This window comes from Mustela nigripes, chromosome X (assembly GCF_022355385.1).
Source record: "Mustela nigripes isolate SB6536 chromosome X, MUSNIG.SB6536, whole genome shotgun sequence".
NCBI lineage: Eukaryota > Metazoa > Chordata > Mammalia > Carnivora > Mustelidae > Mustela > Mustela nigripes.
This window is the reverse complement of record NC_081575.1, coordinates 116,086,042-116,109,167: the sequence shown is the minus strand read 5'-3', so window position 1 is coordinate 116,109,167 and position 23,126 is coordinate 116,086,042. Positions and strand designations below refer to the sequence as shown.

At 43.0% G+C, this 23,126-nt stretch overlaps 1 protein-coding gene across 2 annotated transcripts in view; it reads left to right on the top strand.

Annotated features, from left to right (window-relative positions):
* The first annotated feature begins 18,709 nt into the window (after nucleotides 1-18,709).
* Nucleotides 18,710-23,126, top strand: part of FRMPD4 (FERM and PDZ domain containing 4) — an 843,416-nt gene continuing 838,999 nt past the window's right edge. For both annotated transcript variants that reach the window (XM_059384955.1, XM_059384959.1), the window contains exon 1: nucleotides 18,710-18,973. The gene's annotated coding sequence lies outside the window, so the exon portion shown is untranslated. The remainder of the gene's footprint in view (nucleotides 18,974-23,126) is intronic.

The window sequence follows — 23,126 nt, the reverse complement described above, 5'->3', positions numbered from 1 at the left end:
TAGAGAGTATATTGCTAAGTGAAATAAACCACTTAGAGAAGAACAAATACTGTATGATTTCACTCATATATGAAATTTAAGAAACAAAACAAATGAACAAAGGAAAAAGAGAGAAACTGAAAAAGAGACTCTTACCTTTAGAGAACAAACTGATGCTTACCAGAGGAGTGGAGATTGGGGTGATGGGTGAAATAGGTAAAGGGGATTAAGAATAAATGTATCAGAACACCTAGCTGGCTCAGTCGGTAGAGCATTTTTTTTTTTTAAGTAAACTCTACTCCTAACGTGGTGCTTTAGCTCACAACCCCGAGATCAAGAGTCACATGCTTGGGGCACCTGGGTTAAAGCCTGTGCCTTCGGCTCAGGTCATGATCTCAGGGTCCTGGGATCGAGCCCCACATCAGGCTCTCTGCTCAGCGGGGAGCCTGCTTCCTCCTCTCTCTCTCTGCCTGCCTCTCTGCCTACTTGTGATCTCCGTCTGTCAAATAAATAAATAAAATCTTAAAAAAAAAAAAAAAAAGAATCACATGCTCTACCAACTGAGACAACCAGGTGCCCTGAGCATGTGACTCTTGATCTCGGGGTTGTGAGTTCCAGCCCCACAGTGGGCGTAGAGCCTACTTAAAAAAAAAAAAAAAAAAAAAGTACACTTATAATGAGCATGGAGAAATATATTGAATTGTTGAATTGCTATATTGTACACTTGAAACTAATACAATACTGTATGTTACCAACACTGGAATTACAATAATAAATAGACAAATAAATAAATGGCGTGCGGCTTCCTCCTTGCTCATTCTTGGATCACTCACTCTGGAGCAAGGCAGCTGTCATGTCATAAGGGCATACCTGAAACCCTTTGAAGAAGTTCGTCTAGCAAGGAATTGAGGCATCATACAAATCGCTAGCATCAACTTGTCCACCGTATGAGCCTTTTTGGAAATATATCCTTCAGCCTCAGTCAAACCTTCAGATGACCGTAGCCCAGCTAACATCTTGACCTCAATCTCATGAGAGACCCTGAAGCAGAACCAGTCCCCTAAGTTGCTCCCAAGTTCCTTACCCAGAGAAACTGGAAGATAATAAATGTTTGTTGTTTTAAACTGCTAATTTTTAGGGTAATTTGTTATGTGGCAATAGATACCTAATACACTTTCCTTGGTTGAAGCCCAGTCTGGGCATCTCCACAGCCTCTCTCTTTAATAAATCCTTCTCACACTGACTCGCTCAAGGTTCCTAGGAACTTATCTGTCTTTTCCCATTACCTTCGAACATCTCATATTTAAAATAATATTTGTTTCACAAATTCCCTTATGCCATGCCTTGCATAGCATAATTTTCACATGATCAATGTTGTATTTTCTTCTGGTATTAAAGCTTTAAACAATGAAGCATGTTTTTGGTAATCTTCCTCATTCTCCAGAAAGGAATTCCTGTAATTTTGGGGTAGCTTTAATGTATTGTGTCCATTCTCCGCTTCCCTTCTGGACATTAAGAACTTACTGATACAACTTCATTCTGATAAAGCCCCTTGGATGTGAAGGAGATACATCCTCCTACTTTGTGGTCTGTGGTTAAGAAAGGCAGCATATGCTATATGCTAAAATTTTACAGTAGTAGTTCCCAACCCTAGCTACACATTAGAATCCCCTGGCAAGCTTCAAAAAAATTTAAATCAGAATCTCTGTTGGGGTGGGGGCAGGAATTTATATTTTAACAGGCTTCCATGTGCCTCTATTAGGCAGCCAAGATTGGGACCACTGCTTTGGATCATACCCAGCAGACAATTCAGTCCTTTAGTACCAGCTCTAAAGAAAGCATAGTGCTGGTGGTTCTGCTACTATTTAGCTATGTCATCTTAAGGAAGTCACTCTACCTCTAGAGCATCTATTTTCTAAAATAGAGCAATGGTTCTAAATCTCTGTTATAGTACTGCAGAGATTTAAAAACACTAATTTTTTTGAGTCCTACCCCCAGAGATTCTAATGCGACCATTTTGGGTTATGCTCTGGACATGAGGATTTTTATTTTCTTTTTGAGAGAGATAGAGAGAGTGAGAGAAAGAGAAGTGGGGAGGGGCAGAGAGAGAAGAAGAGAATCTTTAGTAGGCTCTGTACCCAGCAGGGAGCCTGGTGTGGGGCTTGATCTCATGACCCTGAGATCATGACCTGAGCAGAAATCAAGAGTTGGATGCTTAACGGACTGAGCCATCCAGGTGCCCCAGAACAACCCCTCATGATTCCAAATATGCAGTTAAGTTTGAGAACTAGAAAAGAGATCATTGCTAAGATCCTTTCCAGTTCTGCTTCTATTTTCAATGCCAATGATTTTGGTTGACATGATTCATAATATTGAAATATTTTACACTCATGGGGAGGAGGAATTCTCAAGCTACATAGCTGACTCTTGACATGCATGTAGCATTATTCATGAGTTATTTGAAGTCATTCAATAAATAGAATGGTTGGAACTGGAGAGAGTTAATCTTGGAACACATTCAGAGGAGTTGAGTTTTTAGCAAACTTGGGATGTCCAGAGGGCTAGGGAGCAACTAAGAGGAGGAACTCTTCCGATACCAGGGTTCATGGATTGAGCATGAACAAGGACAAAAGGCCAACTTAACAAGATTTTTCGGAAACTGCATATTGGCTATGATTTTTCCATGGTGGTCCCTCTAACAACCTTTTTGTCTTGATACTGTACCATGACAAATAAAGTACACATCGTCTTTTCTTTTTATTCCTTGAATGGTGTGACAGAGGAATAGTTGTGCTTCCATTTCTAGAAGCTGGGAGGGAAACAGTAATTTCCATAAGAGATGCCTGTAGTAGGTGTTCTCTAAGACATCTTCAATCATCTTCAGCTCCTGGTAGTCATGCCTTTCTGTAAGCTCTGCTCTTTGAGGGTGGGCTGGACCTAGTGATATGCTTCTAACCAATAGAATACAGCAGCAAAAGTGACTGGGTGTCACTTCCGGTATTACATCACAAGACTGTTATTTACAAAATATTTACATTTTCTCTCTGACTCACCTCACAGGCTGTCTCTGAAGAAGCAAACTGAATGAGGCCAACATGGCAGGGAACTGAGGGTGGCCTCTGGTCAGCTGCCAGTGATGAACTGAGGTTCTCAGTCCAATAGCCCTTAAAGTGAATTTTGCCAACAAGGAAGTGAATCTTGTGAGCAACCACTTGAGTGAGCTTAGAAGTGGATTCTTCCCCATCAAGCCATCAGATGGGACAGGTTCATGGCAATTATGTCACTTTTTCAGACCCTAACCTATGTTTGCCTCAATATGAATTTTCCACTCTTCCAAGCTGCATTTATAACTAATCATTGTGACCTGAATGCGTTATTCCTACCGACAATTACTGCTACAAAATGTAAAAAATGATCCCCCTTCATACACACACCATTTCTTGCTGAGTTATCAGGATGTCTCATTTCTGTGGAGAGAGCAATAAGCAATGCAGCCTGTCCTTTTACATCTAGTTCCAACTTCAGTTGTGTTAAGAACAAAAATTCAATGGAGTCAATTTGAAGATCTAGTTGGCTTTATTAAGTGATTCACGAATCAGGCAGCATCCCATCTAGCAAGTAGAGGGGGAGCTCTGAGGAGGTGTACAAAATGGAAGGTTTCTGTGGGAAAGATTGTTCCAGGCAAGGTCACTTTTTCATCGGAGGAAGGCAAGGAGATCTCACCATGCACATGAGCTCTTCATCTGGGGAATGAAGAGGGCCAAGTGACAGATTGCCTCACTGGCACTGATGAGAAAATTCCTGACTGACCGGTTCCTGACTACATTTCTGCAGGAGGTGGAAACTGCAATGAGGTTAGATATCAAGCCCTGATTTGGTGTCTAGGCCTAAGAGGTTCCATTTTGGGCCGGAGGTTTTTTTTTTTTTTTTTTTTTTTTATATAGATCCTGTTGGAAATAGATCCTGTTTCCTTTGCCAATGTCAATTGATTGGTAATGGTGGCTGGAACTCAGCATTAAGAAGGATCGTAAGGAGCCCAAGTCGAGGCTCTGTTGGCGAAAAGAGTCGTGATCAGTGAGAGATTAACTGGGAGTGTAGGACACTTGCCAGGAATTGCGTTGTTCTAATGTCAGTTCTGACACAGGCACCTGGGTTGGATGACCGACCCTTCCTGGTTTTAGCAAGATAAGTGCTGCATCCTGGCAACTCCCTCAATCCCGTTGGCCACCCTACATACCCACCTGGGTATCTTTCTGGAAGCCAGGGGAACTGGGAACAGGGTGTACTGTAATACCTTGCTTCTCCAATGTGCTCCATGGACCAGCTGTATCAGTTTCCTCTGGGAGTCTGTTTACAGGCTGGACTCTCCTGCCCCACTCCAGACTTACTGAAGCGGAATCTGTACTTTCACAAGGTCTCCTGGGGATTCACGCTCACTGAAGTGTGAGCAGCTGCTGCAGGGCTTAAGTCCTGCCGGAGGGTCACTGTCTATGGATCAATGGCTCCCAATCCCCTTGCACTTGGAACATCACCCATGTGACATAATGTCACATACACAGCCTATGCTCTGCATAAGTGGGCAATGGCACACTTCTCTCCCACTCCAGATTTATATGAAAATGAGAGGAAGGAGAGTGAGGCTTTGCAGAACTACTTTGAAACTGCTCTAATATTTTAGTGGCACAGTAGTAGGTGGGGGCGCTGAAGGGGGAAACGCTGCTTGAAACTCTTGCTCCAACAGCAACTGACCCTGAGCGATAAAAGGGGAAGTTCATTTGTCCTCTCTTGCTTCGTGTTCACCCTTTGGTCATGCGGCCAGTGGCGTCCGTCCTAAGATCCCATGCTAGATGATGAATGGGGGAAACAGGGGTTGGATCTGTAGAGAAGCCTTAAAAGCCTCAGATCAGTGGTTCTCAGACTTGAGCATGCATTAGAACCACCCGGAGGGGTTAGAAAACAGCAGATTAGCCGGGCGCGAGAGTCGCGGGGACCGCCTGCTGAGCGAGCCGGCGCTCTACGGAGAGGAAAGGAGGGACGCCCGGAAGGAGAAGAGAAGGTAGAAGATCTCGCTCCGAAAAGTAGGAGCAGAGTAGGAAGCAGAGAAACAAAAGGTGCCGGCACTCCCTGAAGCCGCTCGCCCCAGTTCCCACGCGCCGGTCTCCGGGAAGAGGGAGGGCGGCCAGGGGGCGTGGCTGGCTGGGCTGACTAGACCGGGGGCGGGGGCGGGGGCGGAGGGCGGGGGGGCGGGGGGGGGCGGTGCGCGCGCCGGGCGCTGCCCGGAAAGCGTCCGCGCGGATTGGCGGGGCCGTCTCCGGGGCGGATCCGTAGAGCGGAGCGCTCGCTTCTGCGGGAGGGAGATACTCGCGAGCTCTGATGGCAAAATGACATTTAGCAATGATTAATCTTCTACGATAGTCAAATTTTACTAGGGCCTGTCTTTTCGCCATTGCGGAAAGGGTCCTCTGAAGGGGGAAAAGGAAAGTGAAAGGCGGAAGCCTTTTGCAGCCCCGCCCCTCCCGCCGGCGCGCGCAGCATGGGCGGGGAACGTCCTCCTTGCGCCGAATACGTCATCCCGGCCTGCGCCCGGGGCGGAGCGGGGCGGAGTCTCTAAGCCTGGGCCGAGCCTGCGCAGAGCGTGGGAAAGGCGTGTGGTGTGGCGTCTGACGTATCTGTGGAGACATCTTAAGTTTCTTTCAGTGGGCAGGGAAAAAAAGAAGTGCAGGTTTGCTTGGCTCCAAGCCGGTTTTTCCGGGCCGGCTCTGCAGCGGTTTTCTTGTCCTCGGCGAAGTGAATTTCCCGGCGCGGTCACTGCAGGTCCCTGAGGAGCAGCAGGTGCCCCGCTCCCTCCCTCCTCCCCACCTGGGCTGCAGCCGCCCCGCGGGCCAGAAAGCGTTTGTGTGGCGGTAGCCTTGGGGACCCGTGGCAGCCTGGCGCTCCACGGGGGCACGTTGTCAGAGTCACTGCACACTGAGAGGGGGGAAAAAAGCAAAAAACTAACTTCGGAAATGTCGCCCTGTTTTGGTATAAATTTTAGGGGATCTGGACTCTTTAGCAACAGCTGCGAATATATAATTGCAGTGTATTTTGTTAGTTTTAGCGCGACAATAGTTAAAATGAGGAGTACTTGTTATTTTGAGGAACAAGTGGTTCCTGCTAACGGTATTCATTATCTTAACTGTCTTAACTGAGTTAATTTTAGAGATTGAACAACGGTTTTTAGAGGAGCCTAGGAACGAGCACGAATAGATCAGCTCTACTGGGGCTGAATGAGAAGGATGTACTATACTGGATTACCAAAATCATCTTATCTGTATGATTCTCAACATCTATTTGATTGTAAAAGAGTCATCCTTTTAAGAAGACCTGTTGAGCTTACTGTGTTGTCCTTCGTGATGTCACAATTCAAACTTTGAAAAAACCTTAGGACATCTGGATAATATATTTGCTATTAAAGTGATTTCTAAGCGGTATTACACTGAATATAGATGGGAAGATTTAGGCTTCAAAGCCTTGTACAGAGTGACTGCTTAAACTTGGCTGCTACAACTGAGGACATTCTGCCACCTTTGGCAATAATTTGATTTAACTTGCCTTCAAGCACCTCAAAACTCCAGACATGGTGAAGTTATGAGCAGAATCTCAAATGAGGATTTCGTAAGAAAAGAGTTTGATGTAATTGCTCTGGAGATGTCAGCTCTGCTGATTGCTGCTGAATTTGCAAACTAGCCACGTTATTACTAAACTGGGAATTTCTTACCCTTAACATCTTTTCTACCTGTCCTGTAGATATGTTCAATTAATACTAGGTAACTTATGTGGAATTAAACACATAGTCCTTTGAAACAATAAAAGCACTACATACATTTTTATTTTTTGGTTAGAGTGAATGATTCTATTGTCATTCTTTTCAGTAAACTGAGCTGAGAGAAATAGGGCTTAGTGACCCACTATTCAGTGGAATAGTAATAGGATTAAGGAAAAGGTGTATGGAAAAGGTTTTTAGAATTCTTAAACTATTTGCAGTCTCCAAATCCTTGGAATTGTAGAGGCATCATTTGGAGAGTGGAAGTAAAAAAAAAAAGGTGGTGGTTATTATGGAGGGCACATATTGCATGGAGCACTGGGTGTGGTGCATAAACAATTCTGTTACAATGAAAAGAATTAAATTAAAAAAAAGTTACTAGTCTATACAAATTGAATCTTGAAAAATATTTGCTTTGTATCTAAACATTTTACATTTGTTTAAAAGCCCTTATCTTCAGTTCAGTTTTCTACATTTTTATCAAGAAAGGTAGTCTTCAAGATCTTAATATATTCTTCAAGGGCAGAAAAAGGCTTAGAGCTATAGGAGGTAAACTTGAGAGTGCTTTAAAGTACTGTATTAGGGTTTCAGAAAAGATCAGAAAGTGAATGTGAATGTACATTACCCACCTAACCTATAAAATACAGAATGCTTTTGGCTAATGGGTTTTAAGCTAACATTTAAAGTTCTTCCCATAAGTTTAAATAATGGCAAATAATGTAATTTCCAGTGCATTATAAAATGTCATTTTACACTCTTGTGTAAATGTATGCAATGGAATTAAATTTTTTTTGTTACCTACCATGCATTTTTAAAAAGTGAACTAGCTCTTTGATAGTCAAAACTTTACATCATATTGCTATTCTCTGTGGTTCTGATTTGGGGACAAGGGTTCCCAGAGGGCATTTGGCAATATCTGGAGACATTTTTGGTGCCCTCACTAGGGAGTGGGGGACACTGGCATGGAAAGAGGTCAGGGATATTGCAAAACATCCTACAGTGCACAAGGCAACCCCCAACAACAAGGAATTAACCAGCCCAAAATGTCAGTAGTGCTGTGCTGTTGAGAAACCCTGACCTACAGAATTCTACTCTCAGTGTGGTTTTAGGAATGAAAGTCTTTTTTTAAAAAAAGATTTTATTTATTTATTTGACAGAGAGAGAGATCACAAGTAGGCAGAGCCAGAGCGGCAGGCAGAGGGAGAGGGAGAAGCAGGCTTCCTGCTGAGCAAGGAGCTGGAAGAGGACTTGATTCCAGGACCCTGGGACCATGACCTGAGCTGAAGGCAGATGCTCAACCAACTGAGCCACCCAGGTGCCCCAGGAATGAAAGTCATAGTCGTTATCATTCTTTCCCGCAGCACAAATGTGTGTATATTTATTGAATATCTTGTGATCATAAGGTTCTAAATGTTAAGTCAATCCAGAGAAACATTTCTCTTAAATCATTATAGGCATCCTCTGCCTTTTGGAAGTTTACATTATGTCACTTTGCTTTTTGAAAGACTTACACTAGTACTTGTTTTTGCTAACTGAAAAAATTTCGTAGAGGATTTTCGCTTTTACAAAAAACGTGAAAAGCAGAAATAGTGTTCAGCTTTTTGCAGCAAGCAGGGTGCACCCTGAGCAAGAGAGGCTCCACCAAGCTCCTTCCCTGGGAATTACACCCAGCCTCTCAGCATCTAGCAGCCCACGCTTTTGAACTGTGTCTGTGCTATATCTTGATCTATTTTGTGCATCTATTTGGAGAGATATATTCTAAGGTATCATAAAAGCCCAAGAGAGATAGGGCTTTTTGGGTCTGGGAACCCTCAAACAAGTTTTCAGTGTAAATTAATTATAATTGCTTCTTTATGCCAATTTGGCTTACAAAAGTTTTCACAGGAATGCTCTACTTTCAGATAGTGGAGGAAACCTGTACAACTATTATTAGTATATAGCTGATTATAAATATCACAATTCTGAATAATTATAAAAGTACTATTTTATTAAATGTATTTCTTAATGAGATCGGGCTTTCTATCATTTGGCTTAAGTTTCCATGGACTGATGTTATTCACTGCTAGAATGTGACAGAGGTAAACATCAGTTCTTTCTCTCTCTTATTTTTAGAGATGTGAGGCCAAAACATCTTGTTCATTTAAGTTGAGAGGAATAAAAAGAATGTTAATGTAGTAATGTCGTTCAGTTCTTTTTATTCCTTCTGAGTTCTATGCCAAAACTGATTTCATGAGAGTGATCGAGCAGAATACTGTTAATGAGATATCTGTTATGTGCTCCAGTTTAGTCTGCTTTAGAAGTGAAAGACTGAAATCCCAACTTGAAAAATGACTCCTTACCTAGCCATTCATTTTCTCAGTGTAGAACAAGACACCGTAGGAAGATTCAGGATGGGTAAGAGGTATTCCTTTCATACAGGCCACAAGGTCAGTCTCTGTGTACTTAAGTACCGGAATGTCCGCTTTAAGTGGTTGTTTATTAGTAGTTGTGAGATGGGTGGATGAATGAACATGTTGAACGAATGAACACGTTAGGATTATAAATATTGTAATAATCCAAGCTAGAAATCACGAGTGATACCAAGGAAGCTGAGGAGAACATTCTGGATATATTCTGAAGACAGACTTCACCGAATTTTCTCAAGGTTTGGATGTGAGAGAAAGGGAAGCATCAGTTATCACTGCATGGTTTTTGTCCTAAACCACAGGAGAGTCGCCATTTCCTGAGCTGGGGGAGAAGGAGCAGGGAAGAACAAGACGGGGTATAAGTGCGGCCCCTGTGCATTTTCTCGGGACCGCATTGGTCTTTCCCAGCTTAACTGAGCTGTTGAAACCTGTGGCTATCTATCAAAATATGAATAATATGATCACTTTTAGTCAGATTAAAAGTCTTACAAGTCATTTTCCCACAAAATGATGGAGTCTTTCCCCTTGTTTTTAACTCCCATGCCTTAAATTTGAACACTTGATGATGTTATTAATTCTGTTACTAAGGAATGTTAATTATCTGATTTGTATATATTAGATGTACCTTAAAGACAAGTTTTGTAGTTTAAAGTTGTTAAGCATTTTAATAGATTTTTGAAAAGATCTTATTTTTTTTTTTAGTTTTAGTATTTTTTTTTAAATTTATTTTTTATTAACATAGAATGTATTATTAGCCCCAGGGGTACAGGTCTGTGAATCCCCAGACACACTTCACAGCACTCACCATAGCACATACCTTCCCCACTGTCCATCACTCAGACCCCCTATCCTTACCCCCCTCCCCCCAGCAGCCCTCGGTTTATTTTGTCAGATTAAGAGTCTCTTATGGTTTGCTTCTCTCCCAATCCCATCTTGTTCCATTTTTTCCTTCCCTACCCTGCACCCCCCAGGTTGCCTCTCAAATTCGTCATATCAGGGAGAGGAAAAAAATCTTATTTTTTAAAGTAATCTCTACACACAACCCCAAGGTCAAGAGGTGCATGCCCCACCAACTGAGCCAGCTGGGCACCCCATAGAATTTTAAACATATTTTACAGTACTTAGTTTTTTAAAAAGATTTTTATCTATTTATTTGACAGCAGGAGAGAGAGTGAGAGAAAACACAAGCAGGGGGAGCAACAGGAGCAGAGGGAGAAGCAGGCTCGTCACTGAGCAGGGAGCCCGACGTGGGGCTCCATTCTAGAACCCCAGGATCGTGACCTGAGCCGAAAGCAGATGCTTAACCAACTGAGCCACCCAGGTGCCCCAATTTTATTGTACTTTAAATTAATAATTTCCTACAGAGGTATTGTTTGGGACAAACTTGATATTCAGCAGTTGGCTCTATCGGATGTAAAAATAGACTTCTCAAACTTCTAAACACCAAAACCGTTATTTAGCCGAATTCTAGCATTCTGACTTGGTCAGAATAATGCAAATTAGCTCAAAGGCAATCTATAATTTATGATTTACAGTAATGCAGATTAACCATGCAAGTAACATAGGGTTTTCCACCTTGTCTAAGCTAATCCTGAGAGGCACATTTTTCATTAGTAAACTTTGAATACTTGGGGTTTTTCCCCCATTTGTTTTAGCAGAGAAAATAGTATGTGCAAAGTCAAAAAAATTAATACCATTTCAGTGAGAGGGATCTTATACACCCAGTTTCTAAGATCTTTAGAAAAGTTAACCCAGAATGTGTTTGCCTGTGTGAATTAATGTTATTATTTTAAAGATTTTATTTATTTATTTGACAGAGATCACAAGTAGGCAGAGAAACAGGCAGAGAGAGAGGAGGAAGCAGGCTCCCTGCTGAGCAGAGAGCCCCAGATGCGGGGCTCGATCCCAGGCTCCTGGGATCGTGACCTGAGCTGAAGGCAGAGGCTTTAACCCACTGAGCCACCCAGGCACCCCTGAATTAATGTTATTAATACCCATCTCATGGGTTGACATACATACAGAGAGTACCCACATACAAGATTCTGAGGATGTGGGTTCTCAGAGTCCAGAGGACGAGACCGATACCTACATGCCAACTTTGTGACCATGTTTGTGATAAATATTGAGATGTGAGCAAATCCTGAGATACCGAGGTGTAAGCAAATATTAAAGGAGCAGAAACAAGCGAGAGATTCCTGTTGCTTCAGGTAAGATCTTTGCGTTTATCGCACTCCTCTGGGGAGAGGAGGTCATGTGCACGAGGGTAATTTTCCCTATTTCTCCTGTTTCCCTCCTAAGCCCGGCACCCCCGTGTCTCCTGCCTCTCTGCATCTCCAGGCCGGTGCAGTGATGCTCCTGCCTTTCTACCGGATGCTGGCCCCTGCAGCCTACCACTGTTCTAAGTGAGCATGGCAGAAAGCTTGGAGGACCACAGCTGCCCTTTCAGAGTAAAAGCATCCTCCGGGTAGCTAAAGCTTGGACTTCTTTCTAAGCAAGGTATCTTACCGGGATCCCTTCGTGGAAAGCACACACACACATAAAAGACGTGCCACAGTTTTCAGACTGATGGCTGTGCGAGTTACAAAGCTCAGCCGCAGCTGAAGAAGGCCTTTCATGTTCTGTAGTTGGGTATCAAACATCATGGATATTTAGTGCTCAAAATTATGTGGTAGAGACATAGCAATTTTGGTTATGTTTTGTTTTGTTTTCTTACAAAAGGGCTTACAAATCCTGAAGGTAAATGATTAAGAATTCCGATTTGGGGGAATTAAAGTTCCCGGTCACCAAAAAAACCCAAACCCCCCCAAACCCTCATGGTGTTCCTGATTCTCTAGGTCGGAGATGGGGCAGGAATATTTACAGTTCCTGCAAGTTCCCAGGTGACCCTTCCCTCTCAGGCTGCGATCGCGGGCCCGCAGCATCGGCATCAGCTTGTGGTTTGTTAACAGTGCGGACTCTCACAGGTTCTTGGGCCCACAGCAGACCTTCTCTATCACAGTCTGCATTTTATCATGGTGCCGGGTCATGAGTGCCCCACGGCCCACAGACCACAAACTGAATAGCAAGGGCTAGATGGTCGCAAGAAGTTGTTTTCTCGTTCCAGTCTTGTCGAGGTGATGGCAGCCTTTGGAGCTGCCTCCCCCTGAGCCTTGACTTTCTGGCTGGTGGCCTCCAGTCGGTGACCTCCTCTGTGCTGCCCCCTGCCTTCCTGTGACTTCCCTGGCTTTGAATACTCCCTGAATGGAAATACTACTTGGCCCTTCTCCGGAATATTAGTTCTGAAACATGTAATGAAGCTGAAAGCCTGACACCTGCTTTCCTTCTTGCTTCCCTGCTTCGCGCTCACTTCTCTCAGCTCCCGCACTGCTGAGCTCTTTGCGTTCAGTACCCTCTAGCGCATGTGTGGAAGGCCAGAGCCCCGCCTCTGTGCAGCACTGTTACAGGAAGTCTCCAGAAAAATGAATGGTGGTCACGTGTGTGCGCTGGGTATGGTTAGAGGTTACTTGGCAAGAATTGCTGACCAGCGCGGTGGGTCAGGGCTGCACCTTTCGGTCCTGGACTGAGAGGAATCTCAAAATGTTCAGAAGGAAAGCAAAGGCAATGGCAATGCAATAGCTCTTAATGTGCTAGCCCGGAAGGGACGCCTGGGTGGCTCAGTTGGTTAATGTGCTAGCCCGGCATCGAGTAGGCTGAAACCGAGCAAACCTTTCTCATATCTTGCCCCCACCAGCCACCACTCTTTTGGCTGCAAAAGATCACGGAAGTAATATAACAATGCATAGGGTTTGGAAAATAGAGTACCAAATATTTACTCACTGTCCCACTGCCCTATTATATAGTTATATATATATTTTTAAGAGTTTATTTATTTATTTGACAGAGACAGAGAGATCACAAGTAGGCAGAGAGGCAGGCAGAGAGAGAGGGGTAAGCAGGATACTCCCTGAGCAGAGAGTCCGATGTGGGGCTGGATCCTAGGACCCTTGAGATCATGACCTGAGCAGAAAGCAGAAGCTTAACCCACTGAGCCACCCAGGTACCCCTATAGTTGTATTTTTATATATTTTATTCTGTCTGTTGGAAACCATACATGATAGTAGAAGAATGGACTCTCAGAGATGTTCGTATCCTAATTCCTTGAGACTGGTAATTTGTTAGGTTATATAAGAATTTGGAAGTTAGCATTGCAGAAGGAATGAAGTTTGCTTATTAGAGACCAAGAAGTTTGCTTATTGGAGGTTATTCTGGATTATCTGGGTGAGCCCAATGTAATCACAAGAGTCCTTGAAAGTGGAAGAGAGAGGCAGAAGACTCGGAGGGAAATGTGACTGGAGGTAAGTCAGAGTGATGTTGATGTGAGAAGGTCTCAATGGGCCCTGGTGGACTTTGAAGACAGGGCAGGGCTATGGGCCAAGGAATGTGGGCGCCCTCTAGAGATCGTAGAAAGGAAATGGATTCTCCTGTACAGCCTCCAGAAAAGGATGCCACCCAGCTGACACCTTAATTTCAGCTCAGTAAGACCTGTGTTGAACTTCTGAGCTCCAAAATTATAAGATAATAAATGTGCGTTATTTTAAGCAGCTGAGTCTGTGGTAATGTGTTGCAGCAGCAATAAAAAAGCATTATACCATATTTCTCATAGTTACATCATACCTATTTTTAATGTGTTGCTATAGTTTTTATGATTATTCGAATGGCCATATAGTACTATTCTTTGGAGCTGAAGTACTGTCATTCCTTAGCCATCCCTTCATTTGAATATCAGCTGTGTGAACTGTTTTCTGCATTTCTTTTTTTCATGTTTCATTATTTTCTAAGGATACTCTGTACATTTAGACTTCAAATTTCTTCCAGTTTTTCTCTATTTAATAAAAAAAGATCTCCTCAGTCCATATGAAATTAAAAAAAAAGATTTGTTTATTTATTTTAGAGAAAAAGAGCACACGCCCATGGGGGTGCTGAGGGACAGGGAGAGAATTTCAAGCAGACTCTCTGCTGAGTGTGGAGCCCACTGTGGGGCTTTAATCTCATGACCCTGAGATCATGACCTGAGCCAAAATCAGGAGTCGTACACTCAACCACCCACCAAGTGAGCCACGCAACCCTCATTTGATTTTTTTTTCTTTTAAGATTTTATTTATTCATTTGAGAGACAAAGAGAGCAGGGAGGAAGGGCAGAGGGAGAGGGAAAAGCAGACTCCCGCTGAGCAGGGAGCCTGATGCGGGACTTGATCCCAGGACCCTGAGATCATGACCTGAGCCAAAGGCAGTTGCTTAACTGAGCCATTTGAGTGCCCCTTATTTGATTGATTGATTTTTTTTTTTTTGAGCTGAATCTGAAATTATTGTTTCTAGCTCCTATAAAGATCCTATTGAGGGACACTTAGGTGGCTCAGTGGGTTAAGCATCTGCCTCCAGATGAGGTCATGATCCCAGGATCCTGAAATCGAGTCTTGCATCAGGCTCCTTGCTCAGCAGGGAACCTGCTTCTCCCTCTGCTGCTGCTTCCCCTGCTTGTGCGCATGCGTGCACATTCTCTCTCTCCTTGACAATAAATAAATAAATCTTTTAAAAAATCCTATTGAGGGTTTCTGGTGTCCATTGCCCTGGCAAACTCCTTCAGAACCCATAGACTTGCAGTCACAGCCCTCAATCTTGTGATTCCACTTTTCCTATTTTTGTTTTTCACAAACTTAAATTATATTAGGCCATTTTTTCATATCTTCTGTATTGATTGTTTTCCATTTTAAGTCTTTGTGTATTCTTTTCCCAGTCAAGGTTATACTTTTCACAGTGAAATTATGTGTGATTTGTATTACAAGCTTTTCCTCAGCAGCTTGGTATATGAAGTGTGTGAGCGTTAGAATCAGACAGCCCTAGGTTTGAATCCCAGTTCTGTTTCTCACTAGCTCTATGGCCTGGAATGAGTCACTCATCTTCTTTGAGCATCAATTACCTCTTTAGAATGAAGTCAACAATGTCTTCCTTGCACAGTTGTCAACTAGTTTATCACTAATGTATACAAAGAACCTAGCAAGATCCCTGTTACTTAGTAGGTAATCAATGAATATCATTATTCATCTTATGACTTCTTTTAACCATCATCATTAAACTATAAATTCTTTAAAAATAAGGACGGTTCTTTATTCCTACACTTAGACACCCTATGAAGCCTGGGATATTATAGGTGCATAATAAACATTTACTATTTCGACTTCCTCCTTTCTCTCCTTCTTGTTAAAATCCCATTCATTCTCCCAGGTGCCTTCTGCCACAACATCTCCTTCATGACTCATCCTTGCCACATTTACCACCATTAACCTGGGTTAGTGACTACAATTGAATGATGTAAAATGGAGGATAAGGGAGGAAAAATAGAGGTTCATGGAGATGGTCCATTGGATCTCTGTTAACTCCTTTTTTTAAAAAAGATTTCACTTATTTGTCAGAGAAAGAGCACAAGCAGGGAGAGTGCTGGGCAGAGGGTAGAAACAGGTTCCCTGCTGAGCAAGGAGCCTGAAGCAGGACTCGATCCCAGGACCCTGGGATCATGACTTGATCTGGAGGCAGATGCTTAACCCACTGAGCCATCCAGGTGTCCCTTAGCTCTAAGTTTTTATATAGTTTTGGAATTTTCTGGGGAAGGAGTTATTACTGAGCTCTTGTTAAATATGCCCAAATGTTCCACATATGCTAGGGCTTGTCATGCCATTTAAGACTCAACCCAGAACGAGAAAATATTTGCAAAAGGCATATCTGATAAAGGACTGCTATCCAAAATATACAAAGAACTCTTAAAACTCAACAATAAGAAAACAGCCCAATTAAAAAATGGTCCAAAGACCTTAAAAGACACACCGCTGTAGAATGTATACAAATGGTGAACTAAACATATAAAAAGATGCTGTGCATCATATGTCATTGGGGAAATACAAATTAAAAGAACAATGAGACACCATTACACACCTAATGGGCAAAATCTGAAACAGTGACAACAAATGCTGACAAGGACGTGGAGCCACAGGAACTCTCTCATTCATTGCTGGTAGGAATGTAAAATGGTATAGCTACTTTGGAAGACAGTTCAGCAGTTTCTTATAAAACTAAATATACTCTTATGATATGATCCAGCAATTGCATTCCTTGGAATTTACCCAGTGGAGTTCAAAACTTCTGTCCACACAAACTCTGAACACACATGTTTATAGCAGCTTTAGCCATAATTGCCAAAACTTAGAAGCAACCAAGATGTCTTTCAGTAGGTGAATGGATAAACAGTGGTCCATCCAGACAACAGAATATTATTCAGCACTGAAAAGAAATGAGCTATCAAGCCATAAAAAGCCAGGGAAAACCCCTCAGTGCATACTACTGAGTAAAAGAAGCCAATCCGAACAGGGTACATACTGTATGACCCCAACTGCATGACATCCTGGAAAAGGCAAAGCTGTAGAGACCGTAAAAAGATCAGTGTTTGCCAGGCAGTGGGATGGAATGGGTAGGGAATGAATAGGCAGAGCACAGAGGGTTTTTAAGATAGTGGAAATACTCTGTATGATACTATAATGGGTACATATCATTGTACATTTGTGAAAAATGATAGAATGTACAACACCAAGAATGAATCCCAAGGTAAACTATGGACTTTGGGTGACGGTGATGTGGCAGTATAGGTTCATCATTTGTAACAAATGTCCCACTGTGGTGGGGATGTTAATAACAAAGGAGGCTAGGCATGTGTGGGGCCGAGGATGTAAAGGAATTCTTGGTACCTTCCCATCGATTTTGCTGTGAACCTCAAACTGCTCTAAAGTTCCTTCTTTAAAGGAAACCCCCAAAACTGAAGCCGGCCCTTAGCATACTATACTCATTTTTAGAATAAGGAATTGGAGAGACAGAGGTTAAGTGGCAGAATCAGGACTTTCATCTCAATTTCTTTGCCTCCAAAGCCCAGTCTTTCTACTCCATCACAATGGAGCGACACCAACAGTGCCCTGTCCACAATGTGTTTTGTTCTCACTTTTTCCGTACATGGCACACATGCCTACAGCTTCCTCTCAGGAGCCCCTGTGGTCCTCCACCTCCCACTGCAGAGGTGTGCTTGGCCTGTTTGCCCAGTAAGTTAGAAAGACAGGCAGTCCATATCCTGGGGGGCGGCCCTTTATTATGCTGGGCAGATGTCAGTGGATGACTGTTCCGGCCTCCTCACCTGATAAGAAATGTGGATAGTGGTGATGGCCATGGCTGAAGTCAAGGCCCCAAGCTGTCGGTGATGTTAGGTGCAGAACTTCACAGTAAATGTTTAGAAGCTCTTCTAGTAATTGGACGGAGACATTGTTTCTTTGATTCTAATAATTTAAAAAGAAGTGTGTCTTTTGTATGTCTTTTTTAAATTTCATTTTTCTAGCAACTGATTTTTGTTGTTTTTACAAAAGTCTTGTTCTACAGTGGATTTGGCACTTTTTAAGACCTGGTTCATCATGGGAGTTTGAGAAGCACTATTCTCCAGCAAGGGGTTGACAAGCTACAGCCCTTGAGCTGGCTGCCTGGTTTTGTAAATAATGTTTTATTGGAACCCAGCCATACACATGCATTTATGTATTATCCAGGGCTGCTTTTTCTCTACAGTGGCAGAATCGAGCCATTGTGACGGACACTGCATGGCTCCCAGAGCCTGAAATATTCACTCTGTGCCCTTACAGGGAAGTTGGGCCGAGCGCTATTGTACTCTGTCTCCTTTAGTTCCCCAGCTGGGCTGAGCTCCCCAGTGCTAACTTGCTTGCTAACATACTTTCTGTTGACTTCTTTCACTCCCCTGTCTCATTTTTTCACTCCCTGCCAGTGTTTCCTAGATATCCTAAATAAATGACTTGTACACACATTCTTGACCCAAAGTGGAATTCTGGGGGAACCCAACCGAAGCACACATCATGTCCTCGTTTGTCCTAATTCCAGGGCAAACTGGCTAGCAGAGCAGGGTCCACTTACGAGCAGGGTCAACATCAGCACAATGATTACACTGTCACGTCCCTCCCACCCCCTCTGTCCTGTCTCTTCTGCAGCACTGTTTGAAAATTCAACCTTGTGGGCATGACTTTTTCTCGTTCACATATTCTATCTTATTGAGTGTCACCTCTGCACCGGGGTGATGGAGGAGAGGATAAAGAGCAGGAGGAAGAAAGAAAATCCCATCTTGTCCTATATAGGATGCTCCCTTTTTACAACAGAAGCCTGCTTGGAGCTGATCCCAAGGTGCCCATGCACCTGAGTCATGGCCAGTTGTTTTCGGCCTCACAGGACATGGCCAAGTCAGTGGCTACCCCCACTTTACTGCTGCTGCTTTCATTTGTCTCTGTCTGCCCCTCCTAATTACTTAGGTCACTTCAGACTTTAATTCTGTCTTCTAAAGTGTAACACAGCCATAATTAGGCCATATGTTAATTAGCAAGATGACGTCTTGTCACTCGTGAGAGATGTGGATCATCCCAGAAAGTACCATAGAAAGGGGAGTTCAGCAGGAAGAGGAAGTCTAAGGAGGCTGGAAGTGACTCTCTGTCTAGCCGAAACTACCTTAGAGAGCAGGAGAAAATGGCAGGATGCAAGAGGGCCAAAGGATGGGGTCACACAAAGAAAAAGAGCTAGAGTTGACCTCTTTTCCACTCCAGGAATGAGCTGTAAGCCAGGACACAAGCCTGAGGCCGAGAAGCCACCAGGGATGGCAGAATCGTCTGAAGGACTGGAGGTGGCCAGGGCTGAGGTCAAGGCCCCGATGGAGGCTACGGGCAAGGTGAGTGTCAGGCATGCGTTCTCCCATCTCTTACCCCTGGAAGCCTGCAGGGGTGCCCGTCACAAATCAAGGCCCTTCTCTGCTTCCACGGCCCTTCTGCGAGGCCTGCAAGGAGGTCTGGAAGCCCAGAGACTCCTTCTACATGCTGTTTACTCACCCAAAGTCAGTTCCCCGTTTTCTGTTGACTTAAATTGTGACATTCTTGGGATGACAAAGTTGGAAAGAGGATTGGGCAGGGCAGGATAATTTCCTATTTCAGATAGTGTCACCTTTATCACTCAGGAGACAATTTTCCAGGAAACTAATTACTCAGGGAATTTACGACTGGGTACAATGACATTTGAATTATTAAGATATTAGCCTTCCTCCAGTTTGCTGTCAAAACATGATGTGACGAGAACCTGTTCTGTCATCACCCAACTAATAGATGAAAGGGACTAGGACAGTCGTTTGAAGTTTCGTATTTGCTTGGATTTCGGAAAAAGACATTTGACGTAGGAACTCTCAAAGCATATCAAAGGGGAAATTTTGAGGGGTAGAGTTTGTGTTAATACTAATAACTAATATTAATAAGTATTATTGTGTTTGTAGAGTTCCTACTATATTCCAAATCTTTATGGCCATTGCATCTGATACTCCTAACATCCTTCAAGGAAAGTATTATCATCCTCATTTAACTTGAGGCTCATAGATGTTGAATCATATTCAAAGATCATAGTGCCAGCTGAGACAAAGTTGAAATCTCTTATTTTTTCTAAACTCTAAACTTTGAGCTCTTTTCGGATACTGGGATCAGCAAACTCTTTCTGTAAAGGACCAGATAGTGTTTTCACTTTTGCTGGTCAGGTTATATATGTCACAACTTCTCATTTCAGCTGTTGTAGCTCATAGGTAACCATACATAATACACCAATGAATGAATGGATGTGGCTGTGTTCCAATAAGACTTTATTTACACACACTAAAATTTGTTTTTGACCTAATTTTCTTTTAAAAAAAATATTTTATTTATTGATTTGCCAGAGAGAAAAAGAGACAGAGACAGAGGGAGGCAGGCAGAGGGAGAAGCAGGCTCCCCACTGAGCAGGGAGCCCAATGCGGGATTCGTTTCCAGGACCCTGGGATCATGACATGAGCCAAAGGCAGACACTTAACCAACTGAGCCACCCAGGCATCCCTATGTAATTTTTATATATCTTGTGTTATCATTGTTCTCTGAAATTTTTTTCCCCAGACATTTAAAAAATGGTAAAATCATTCTGCTCACGGGCCATGCAAAAACAGGTGGCAGCCCAGGTTTGGCCCACAGGCTGACCCGTGCCCGCCACAAAACCACCTATCTCACATTGACTTACAGAAACAAGCGAAAGCAACCGAGCTGCATATTTTACCTAAGGGAGTCAAGCCATCCACAGGAAGAGTTATCACAACCTTTAGGACAGAGAAGCTGTAGGGAACAATGGTCCTCATTCTGGCTGTGCCATTAGCTTTAATGTATCCGCTTAGATTACACCACGAGAACTTCGGGGTCTTGCTTACCTCTTGTCCAGAATAAGAGCGATCCCTAACGACTCTACTGTTCTTTGATTCTACTCATGGTATGCCTGCACCAAATGACTTCCATAATATCAGAATTTAAACCTGAGATGATTACTTGGATGATGCCATCATTAACATGGGAAAGGTTGGGGGAGAAGCAGGTGTGTGGGTGACAGCAAGAGTTTGCTTGTGGACAAGTTAAGTTTGAGGCACCTAATAGACATAAATGAAGACAGTTGCTTTTAAAAACCTGGAGTTGGCAGGGGAAGGCTGGACAAGAGATTAAACTTTAGAAGTGGCCAGCATGTAGACTGAATCTGGGTATATCATAGCATTGAATAAGGTCTTTTAGGGCAAAATTTCATAACCTTGGCACTATTAACATCTGGGGAGGGTTAATTCCTTTTGGGGGGGATAATCCTTTGTTGGGGGACTGTCCCATCCTACAGCATACTTCGTAGGGTGTTTAGCAACATTCCCTGGCCTCTGCTCACCCCACCCCCAGTTGTCACAACCCCAACAGCTCCAGACACTGCCACATGTCCCCTAGGGTGAAAATTGCCCTTGCTTGAGAGAGAATCACTGTCTTAAGCAAAAGGCTGAGGATGGTCCCCAGGGACCGCAACTTTGGAGGTCAGAAAGAGGAGGAGGAAATGGGGAAAGGGACTGAGAGGAGTGGCCACTGAAGTAGGAGAAAAACTCAGCTGTGAGGTCCCAACGGTTTAGGCTGGATTGGGTGTAATGGTTGAGGAAAGGCAGAGGCGGAAGTCAGACAAGAAATAATGGCCCATGGCTCAGGGATGAGCCCCGGTGAACCCCACTGCGTTTCCTTTATGGGACCCCCAGTGGTCATAGGGGTGGCAAGGCACATGAAGTATTAGGTCATATGTTTTCTAACTGCATGACAGTGCATTGGACAGTGTTTTCTAGTAGGGAACTAAACTAGATAGCCGGTTAAAAGTAACATTTACAAACCAAAGATAGAGGCTGCTCCATGTTTCTTCTTTTTCATTTTATTTTTAGAAATAATCCTCAGAGGATAAAAATGTTATTGTCTGGGTGCAGGAGAAAAGCTAGAACAGAAATAGAGTTGCTATGGTTTTGAGGGAAAGCAAAAGGGACTCAAGACCTGGGGCTTTTGCCATTCTGAGCTGCAGGGTGGATCTTCTTTGTTTTGTTGTCTCTTCTCTTACTTCATGTCTAACGGTAGTAAAAAAAAAAAAAAATAGTTGAAGGATGTGAACTTGAACTTGTGTGAACTCTCTCTTTATGCATTTAAAAATGAAGAGCTATGACTTAATGAAGGCCCAATATAAAGATTATGAAAATCAGTCCCTCATGTTGAAATTGATGTCATTAGACAAGAGTTCCTCTTAGTCACATGCCTGATAGTAAAGGATGGAAGAAGCCATGGTGTATACTTTCTCCTTTTTATATTTGTCTTCTCACTCTGAAATGAAGATAGTAAGTTTACCTCATGAGTTTACTATATAAAACTGCCTAACAGTGCCTAGTCGGGCTTCCGTAAATGTTTAAAAAGAATACCAGTGTGTATCCTGCTTGTGGTGGTGGTTGCGCATGTCTCAACATATAATAAAATTCCATAGAACTAGACACTGAAGCTCCACCCCCCAAAAAGTATAGCAAAAGAGTGAAATCCAAATGAGATTATTAGCTGAGTTGGTAATATTCTATCAATGTTAGTTTCTGGTTTTGACAGTGCACCATAGTTATGTAAGATGTTCTCATTTGGGGAAGCTGGGTACAGGTACAGAGAACTCTATTATTTTTGCAACTTCTTGTGAGTCTTAAGCTATTTCAAATAGAAAAGCATTAAAAACAAATACTTAGGGGCACCTGGGTGGCTCAGTGGGTTAAGCCTATGCCTTCGGCTCAGGTCATGATCCCAGGGTCCTTCAGGCCCTCTGCTCAGCGGGGAGCCTGGTTCCCCCCACCCCCTCTCTCTGCCTGCTTCTCTGCCTACCTGTGATCTCTGTCTGTCAAATAAATAAATAAAATTTAAAAAAAAACCAAATACTTAGATGTTAAAATAGATCACAGAGCCCCCCCAACCCGTTTGTGACTATTGCATACCTCCGAATCATTTGGTTTTGTTGTCAACTCTACCTTGTAGTTTCATTTTTATTTTATTGGAGAGTCATATCATGAGCAAATCAGATTATCAGGTTTTATTTGTAAGTGAGACTGTAGAATCAAATCACTCTATGTTTACACTAATGCAATAGGTTATAACCCCCAGATTGTGATCATAAATTGATCTTAATAAATACATAGTCATGAAACCCAACAATAGGTGAAAGTCTGAAATTAAGCAGAATTACCATTTAGTCTTTAGTTTTGGAATATTTTATTTTTGGATCGTCCAAGACTCATCTAAGTTTGCCAAAGAAATTTTCACACAACACATCCTTAAATTCCCTGAGAAGTAGAAAGTAGAGGTGGCTTGCATACTTTTTTAGGTGAGAATTTCTACTTCAGCAGATTTTGGGGAGGGCAAGCCTCCTCTATCTTGCTGATATGCCTAAGATGTGATCTATTTATATTACAAACCATATGCAGAGCCTGGCAAGCCTTTCTGTAAATGAGCTCATCG